Genomic DNA, 9,836 nt, shown 5'->3' on the forward strand with positions numbered 1-9,836 from the left:
CCATTTTCGATATTTAATTATCCCAAGCATTTTTAAATATTATTTCATGAATAATAACCTCTAAATTATTATCTCGGAACATCTATTTTATTTTATATTGAATTTTCTATATTAATTCAGCAGGCCAATTGTAGTCCGGCTAAAATATTCTTTTTCGTCCAAAAATTCCTAAATTTATTCCTTAGACTCCAACTATTTTTATGAGCTTCCTTGAGTATTTAAATTCTCAATTTGAACTTAAATAATATGTTTCCTTACTCCTGGTTACCTAAATCCTGACGAATCCAGCGGTTCAATTTGAGCTGCATTGTTCTTTAAATTTCTGCACTGTTTCTCTTTTATATTTTATGAAATAAAATTCATAAAATTGAAGAGGACGTCGATAGCTTCGATTTGACATATGGATCATCGAATTCCGATGTCGAAATAGGAAGATATGAATTTGGAAGTTCGTCGTTTCAAAATTGTCATATTATTATACTTATCCAAAAATCTCCAAATAATTTCTTATGATTCCAATAATTTTATGGACTTTTCTAAGTATTTAAATTCTCCCTTTGAATTTAAATATCATTTCTTATAATACCGATCATCCAAATTACGACATGCAGCTTACTTTAATGGCTTCAAAAATTCGTGTTATTACAGATTCAATAGTGTGACCCTTGGGACGGCCAAGGGGATGTTGTCCCTTTTGTAAGCCTAAGAAGATCCGAACAAGACAATTATCAGGGTTCGAACCATCAGATCACTCTTAGAACGGCTGATAGTTTACAACTCCATTCCACGGGGCACACACTCAAGTAGCCCAGGCACAATGGCAGCTTAGAAGAGTACTCCCAGCCAAATGTGGTGTAGACCAAAACCAGGGGGCATGAAGTCAGAGTCATGCGCTACGACATGTAATGCTCAGATTAGGGCATTACCATATCATCGGGCGAGCGAGCGCCTCCGATGGTGGGCAGTATCCTTGTCGCTTGTCTAGCCCGTTCTGACCAGACCGATGGTCAAAACCCGCACGAGTGCAAAACACTCAAAGTCAACGAGGTTAAAAATTATTCCTAACCTTATATGTATATCTAACTGCCTCTAAGCATGCAAGCACTGTTTATCGCTTTCCAAAAGCATTCCAAATCAAATAATAACCGGTTAAAACACTAATCACCTAAAATTGGCCCGTCAATGCAATTTCAGCCCATCACTTAGACATCATAGGACTAACACGAAAACGTAGTAATGGTTGTATAGGTTTTTCAAGATCACCTAATAAAATTAATCAATCACACTTATACATCCGGTTTAGGCTTTGTGCATGTAATCAATCCATACCAGCCAGACTTATGCCTATTTGCTAGATATCTCTAAGGTCAGATGTATGTTTAGGAGTACTTCTACTTATATCAAATGCCAGTCTAGATCGAGTTATATATGGGTCCAGCCTGTTTACTGCTTTCATCCCTGTTTATTTACAGCTTTCATATCATGTGAACTGCATATACTGTTGATATGAGATAAAAACAAATATATGTCCAGTAAATAAAGCCGGTAACAGATAAGCCAAGCACAAGAGTCTCGGGGAGGTCCACGAACCCTAGTTTTTGGTCCGATGCACGATGATCTTACCGGAGGCGAGTAAGGTTATCTAGTCTGTTAAAAGGCATTTCCTAGTTGCACTAGGTGCCGACTCCATTTTTCAAAACATTTTCAGATCGTGAAGTCAGTCATAAGTCTTGGGCGAGCGGCCCCTGAAACCCGCTCCGCACACAACTAATTTATTGAACCAACAATTTATAAAACAATCATTCTCTTTCCCTTTACCATTCCCATTCCTTCTCATTCTCGTTCCGATTCCCAATTTGTTGAAAGTGAATTGGTGTATTTATTGCTTTTTATAGGGAAAAGGGTCATTTATACCTCTAAGATTTGGCTTCAGGATCAAACAAGCCCTTAACGTCCTGAGAGTTTCAAATATGCCCTCAACGTCTTGAAAAATGAACAACTAGCCCTCTCAATTTCGACAACCAAGCCCTCGGGTCGGGTCGGGCTTGTGCAGGCCTGACTTTTTTTTGAGCAAGCCCGAGCCCGGAGAAATTTTAATACCCCTCTACCCAAACCCAGGCCCTATATTTTTCTTAAAGCCCGGCCCGATCCGGCCCGAACTATTAACCATTTTTGTTTTTTGAGTTGAACTGTTGTAGATTTGTTGTTGTTTAACGTTTTAAATTTGTGAAAAATGAAGTTAAAGAATTTATTTGAGTGAAACACAGTCGGCGGCGCAAAAAGAGAAGAAAGGAAAGTGAAAACGTTTAGCTGAATTTATTTCAAATTTTGATTTCATTTAGGGTTTCTCATTTTATATTTAATAATAACAATAACAATAAGGTTATAAACAGAATTAGAATGTGGCCTGGTGGTATAAGCACTTGAAATTTAAGGCAAGGTTGGAAATTCAAGCCTTACTAAACCTCATTTCTAACTTGTATGCATTTTTTGATAATTATAAAAACATCGGGCCGGGCCGGGCTTAGGTATTTATATAGAATGAACAAAGGATCACTTTACCCCCTGAACTTGGCATAAAGTATCAAAAACGTCCAAATTAGCAAAACGGAATCACTTTTGTCCTGAACTTGTAAAAAATGGTACAAAACCCCCCCTCCCCACTCTCACCAAAGAGAGTGAGATACACTTTCCGGTTTTGATGGTAGTTTCGGTTTTCTAAGGTGGTTTTTGATAAAAAAAAGTTTAAAATGGTCCTTATTGTTTTTAAATATTTTAAATTAATACCTAATAATTAAAAAAAAAATTAATCCCTTTAATTTAAAACTTTATATCACAAATTAACCCACAAATTTCATTACATACAACAAATTAACCCTCAAATTAATATTTTTAATAAAAATAAATTAATTTTTTTTAATTTTTTTTTTAAAAAAGAAGACCCGGGGTCTGTTCTTCCAAGAACAGACCCAGGGTCTGTTCTGAAGAACAGACGGAGCTGCTGCTCCTCAGGAGCAGCAGCTTCTCTTCTCCGGCGAGGAGCTCTTCCTCGCCGGAAATTTAAAAAAAATTGATTTTTTTCTGAAAAAAAGTTCAAAAAGGCCCGTGAATTAATTAGGAGTTAATTATGATTAATTGGTATTTTGGAATCTCACTCTCCAATTTAGTGCCACATCAGCATTAGGGGGGGTTTTTGAACCGGTTTTTGCCAAGTTCGGGGTAAAAGTGATCCGGTTTTGCTAATTTGGACGTTTTTGATACTTTGCGTCAAGTTCGGGGGGTAAAATGATCCTTCGTTCTATATAGAATACCAAGTCCGGCCCTAAGAGGACGGACTTCAAGTTGGACTCGGGCCGGGCTTATACTAAAAATAAGATGTTCAAGCCCAGCCTTAAAAGGATGGGCCGGGCGGGTACCCAGGCCCGTGAAAAGGTCTGGTTTATTGTAATTGTCCTTCTGTCTTTCTAAAGGAAGATCTTAGACCCCACACTATGAGGCGGTTCTCTCTTGTGAGTTTCAACAAGCTTGATGCGTTATAGTCAAACCAGAATTTCTTTGGGATATTCCTATACCAAAAATAAATTTTAAATTTTATTTTTAAATGCAAAAGTCACGATCGCACGTTAATCTAATAAAATTTGAAGAATACGAGACTTTTTTTTTGTCTTGGACGGCTCCATCTTCCTTAGATAATTAAGCAAAGAAATCAAGGCTTTTGACTTGTAAGACTTTTTTTGTTATGATAATAACAACTGAATATCAATAATTCCCCTTTTATATAATAAAAATAAATGTTGACTATTGAGCATAGAAGAATGCATGCGCATGTTTCCTGTAACAATTTTAACATCAATTCTTTTAGCATGAAAATGACAATGAATAATATTTTTAAATCCAAATTAGTGTGTTTAAGTCTCTCATATATACTATTTAATTTAATTATATTTCTCTTTCATCAATCTTTTAAATGGCGTGGAAATGTATTTTGATCTACATGTTTCTTTTTATTCTATTTGATATGTCCTTAGATTAGTGAATTAGAAGTTAAATGAGTATTAATTGCAAATTTCCAATGACTTTTATTGTTCAGAAATAACAAATTTAGAAAAATTAGGAAGAAAAAAAAGCATCCAGGTCCTTAAATTTGTAGGACGTTGTCATACACATTAAATTTATCATATTTTAACTATTTAGTTCGTAATTATTCAAAATATAGTCCATTATATCCACTCTCATAGTGCATGAAAAGAAACTATAGAAATATTAAACACAAATATGTTGAAATTGACATAAAAAATAAAATAAAAATAAAAATATATATTAAAATCGGTATTAAATATTGAATCAATATTTCCGCATTTGCTTAATTTTCATGTGTTATGATAATACACAAGCAAATATAATTAACCTTATCTGAAAGAGTTATGCATTAAATTGTCAAAATAGGTTCAATTTAAATAGGCAAACTATTTTAAAAATTGTCGACCTTTTAATTCTTTTTTAATTCTAACTTGACTTTATAAAATCATCAATTTTAATTAATTTTGTATTTTTCACTTTCAATTATACCATAAAAATGAAATTGATATCTTTTTCACTCGAAAAAAAATTAAATAAATTTTTCATTTTAGCATTTTTTTAAATAGCGATTAATGTTATAAATAGAACAAAAAAATCTTCTTTTTCACAAATTCAAAAAATTATAATAAATAATAATAATATTTTTTTATTAATATAAATTAATTGTGTTAATTTTTATATTCATTCATGCATTTGAAAGCCTCTGACTTCGACGACGCCCTCCTCCAACCTCGCCACTCTCTTCCAACCCGCCTTTTGTCTTTCTCAAGACAAACCCAATTTGTGTTTGTTTTGAATAAGACGGACTAAATCTGATTTGTCTTTCATGTGGAAAACGGACTCACTATTGTTCGTCTTCATCTTCTATGGAGGAAGACAAATATGATGTGTCTTTCTCCATGAAAGATGGATCATATCTAGTTCGTCTTCCTCCATAGAAGACGAAGATGAACAGTCTTGGCGCTATTCGCCGGAAGGACACGGCGGGTCAGATTAGGAATGCGGTTGGAATGTCAGAATGCATATGACTGTTTTTACTTATTTAATAAAATTTAATAAATTTATTAAGGATTAATTAAATTTTTAAATTAGTTTTATATTAATTAAATTATAATTAAAAGATAAAAGACTTATTTAAATTTTTTAAGTGGAAAAAAATACAATATTTTTATCGGTAAATTTAGTTTCTTAAAATAGTTTCTTCCTTTGAATAAAAAAATCGTCTTAAATTAAAAATTATGGTGCAATTGAAAGTGAAAAAGAAAAAATATAATAAAATAAAGTTTGGAGAAAAATTAAAAAGAGGCTAAACATTTAATGGTTTTTGGATATTTTTTCATTTAAATATGTTTAACTCATAAATTCAAGAACATCCTTAAAAGAAATTAAACTAATTAAAAAACAAAAGGAGGCATATCCTGGGAATTTTTTAAAACTTCTCTGCAAGAAACTTTAGTTTTTTTTAATACCAAAGATAATAATAATAATGCACACTATAATCATATTGTTTATACTAAAATTCTTAATTAGTCTAATTACATGCAATAACTGGTGAAATGCATCACTTGGTCACTGTTGTCACATTCATCAAAAAGAAATTAAGCATCAAGCATGCTGGTGAAGTAAGTGAATTTTGCTAAGGCAGGCTGCTGCATAACATTAACATGCCAACATGTCATTTATAAATAAGAATAACTACTAAATGGAATACATGTATGATGACCTCATCTTTAATAATTTATTTTATTTTTTAATAATTGATGAGTTAGAATTTAAATTTCTATCAACAATTGAAGGCTTCAGGCATGTGCCATCACTTGTATTTGAGTCAACCAAATTAATATAAGGTACATCTTAGGCATCTTAAGATATTTAATACAATCATTTTTATTTTGGAATGAACTTACAATGGAGACATATGATTTCCATTATTATTATTTTAATACATACATTACTTCCAAAATTGAAAATTCACTTGATAAGAAACTTAATAAATTAAAGGCTTTGAATTTTTATCATCAAGTCCCTATATTTTGATTATTTTACATAAATTTCCTGCACTAAAATATCTCATCATTAAGAGACGATACAGTTAACTCGGTAATATCATCTCGATACTATACTACTTGGACAATGTGATTTGAAATGAATACGAACGATATGAGGATAGGTGGTATAACTAATACGTTTCAGGATTAAGACTAGGGTTTTGAACGGATCAATATTGGAGATGATTAATACATACTTATTATACACGAAAACTTTTTGTCGATAAGTATATTTAAAGAATGTTGCATTTGAACTGAATTTGAAAGATATGCTTATTACAAGGGTATAAGCAAAGGTTTGTTTTACTGCTATCGCGACCTTATTTTATGTATAATACCGATTGTAATCTCTGAACTACTCAACATTGTTTCACCCGTTGAAATTTTAATTTTTCAGGTGTGTAGAGCTTAGCGGTCAGGCTCAGACTTCTATTCGTAGATCCAAAAGTCGCCTTTTTGCCATGTACAGTCTTAGCTCCTTAGTGCTGCGGTAGTTCAAGCTTCCATTTTTTATCAAGGTCTTGTAGCGGTCTATATATGTTTTGCTTGAAAACCGCTATTATATATGTGTTTTGCTAGGCCTTGTTTTGTTAATATAAGATGTCAGTTGTATATGTTCAAACTGACATGTTAGGTTGTTGTGTTTATGGTTTTATAAAACTGTGATGTATATGTATATGTATATGGCTATGGTTGTAAAAAAAATGGCTTGTGAACTTTTCAACAGGTGTGGTTAGTTAAGTTTACGGCTATTATATTGCCGGTTTTTCGGAAACAAATTATTAAAGTTTTTATTACAACCGTTTTAAAAAGATAAAAAGTTTTGTATTTTTAGGCTTGCTACGGATTTTAGTGCTACCACACCCATTCCCTTGCGCTGGTCGTGGCTCGAAAAAATATAAAATCATGCACTTTCACTTCTGTCATCCCGATGTCCGTCTGTTAAGGCGAGTGTTGACGCCGTTAAATTCTTTTATTTTGCAAGAGTATAACTCATTCTCAGATCACTACACTTTTAATTTTTTAAATTTTAGATCCATGCACTTTCTATTTTTTTTTTAATTTTAAGTACCGTACTTTTAAATTTAGAGATTGCGTATAAATATGCATTATTTTTTACTTAAATCAAATTAAAATTCAGTATATAATATTAAAATTTATATTTTAACGGGAATAAATTTAACATATTTAAATAATAACGTCAAAATTTATATTTTTTAATTATTATTACTTAAATATTTAAATTGTTCTTACTAAATATTTAAATGATTATTATTTAGCTTTAAATAAAAAATATAGTTAAATAATTTTTTTTATTATGTTAAAAAATAAAAGTGAATTTATTTTTTATTTTAAAAAGTAAATATTAACTTAGAGAAACAAAATTAATTTTAATATTTTTTTATTAAATTATTAAAATGATATTCTATACCTATTGATCGAGTCTGCCTTCTGATCGGGTGATTAAACCTGCAAAACAGGGTAGAAGCTAACCGAACGGTGGTTGTCCGATTAACTCTCCGATGCTAAAGTCAGTAATGGCTTGAGCAGAGTTTTGTGTATATTATAATTGTGTGTTTTAGGCATACCCCAATCTCTTAATATAGTAGTTGAATGTATAGCTTGTGGATTTTAAGTAGGAAAGTGATTCCTATTTAGTAGGGTTTGGCCTTGAATAAGAGAGAGGTTTCTTATTCAAATAAAAGTCTTATTCAGGAATATCTTCCTGAATAATCTTATCATCCTTAGTTGGAATTTGTGTCCAAATATGAGAGAAATTTTATAGATCTGATTTTTAGGCAAATCCCTCAGTCGACCCGCTTTATCCGAGTCTTCAGGGATAATCTCCCTTATCTTCGTAATTCGGATTACTCCTTTGGTCTAGGCGAATCTCAAGAATTCGGCTACTGATTTTATCTGGCTCTTATCCCTTTGGGTGAGTGCTCGATATCGTCTCAGAGGATGAATCTCGTGTGACTCGACTCCACTATACTTATGATAAGATTTGGTATCCATCATTTGCACCCCTGCAAGTGAGATAAAGTCTTGGTATTCATGTCTTGGTAAATTTTAGCTTTATTTGGGGTGAGTTGTTTTGCATTCCGGCATGTCGTTCCGCTTGCTCGTCAAGATTTCCATATTTCCTCTTTTCTGCCATGTGTCAATCATCGGTTATCGTTTTCTCTAAATTTAAGACAAGTGTCTAATTTTTTGCATGCCATCAGTTACATATTTAAGTAGTTTTCCTCTTTCTCTTGCTCTTTCACTTATTCTTGTTTCTTTCTCTAAATATTTTCCAGTTTTTGCTTTTTGTTCTCAATCGTCGTTTTCCAGGTAACTTCGTTGGATCTGCTTTAAAATTTTGGTTCCATTTTGTCTTGTTTTCGCCATCGTCTGGGTAGCTTTCATTATTTTTCGTAGCTGTGTTCTTGGTGTTCTTCGTTTTCTTGGTGTTCTTCATTTTCTGGGTAGTTTTGTCTGTTTTGATCTTCTTTTTATTTTTGAATTTTCTTTCTTTTGTTTGTTAAGATTCCTGCCTTCTAGATGCCTGCTAGGAAGGCGAAGGTCGAATGGGCCTCGATGGATCTTACTAGGTCTGAACTCTCTAGCGAAGAAATTCAGGATCTTTCCCTTAGATATAGTTTTCCTTCTAAATATGGTGTTAGGAAACCTGACCCCGGATGCAGGCCTTCGGTTATCCTGGTTTGCCTAGGGAGTCCGTTAATTTTGAAGAACAATTAACCGTCGATTTTCGATTTCCTTTAAATCCTTTTATCATAGAGTTATGTAGTGAAGCAAAAATAGCTGTATGAGAACTTTATCCTGGGACAATTCAGATTATATTAGCTTACCTAGAAGCATGTAGGCTTCGGGGCAGCTTCCTTCTTTAAATGTATTTCATCATTTTGTAGAGTTGAAAAAAATGTGACGAATGCTTCGTTTTTGCTCTTGGTAGGAAAAGTAGATCCGTCATTTATTTACCCTATTTAGATAATGATTGGCGAGCTAGGTATCTTGTGGTTTGTCATGATTTTCCTTTTCCCACTTTCCTTTATGTTTTTCTTCTAAATTTGTTGATGTCTATCCTTCTCCTTTAACTATATCCGAGTCTATTTTGGCCTTTGACCTTTCTTTGCATGTTATTTTCAAGAACCTGTTTTTCCTGTCTTGGTGAATGCTCATGTTAGGCGTCGTTGGATGCCTTTAAAAGATCCCTTGAAAGGACTCGCCAATTTAAATTTCCAATTATTGGAGGAGTAATTCCTGAAGGTATACTTCCTGATCTTTTTATTCTTTGCTTTTGTAGGATATCTTCCTCTTCTGACGATCTGCTTTCCGGTTTCAAAGTAGATTTGGATGTTCCGATGGACAAAGCCGAAGTGGGATTGGTTCTTACTGGAGCAATTTTGATGGCAGGGCGATGGGATAGTTGTTATAGCCGACGAAGCTAACATTGGTGTTGCTAATACTGAGGTTGTTGGTGGCAAATTTGCTGAGGAGATCCTTCCTTTAGCTCCGATAGCTCCCTTGGAGGCGACGAGGATTATAGTTCTTGATGCAACTGTTGTTCCAGATTCTTTCGAGGATATTCCTCCCTCGAGCGTGGTTCCTACCGTTGGTGAGCTTTGGTCTCGAAAGAGACATCGTGTTGATGAAGGGTCTTCTTCAGAAGGAGCCCATGTTGGGGATTCAGATTATGCTCTGAAT

This window comes from Mercurialis annua, linkage group LG2 (assembly GCF_937616625.2).
Source record: "Mercurialis annua linkage group LG2, ddMerAnnu1.2, whole genome shotgun sequence".
NCBI lineage: Eukaryota > Viridiplantae > Streptophyta > Magnoliopsida > Malpighiales > Euphorbiaceae > Mercurialis > Mercurialis annua.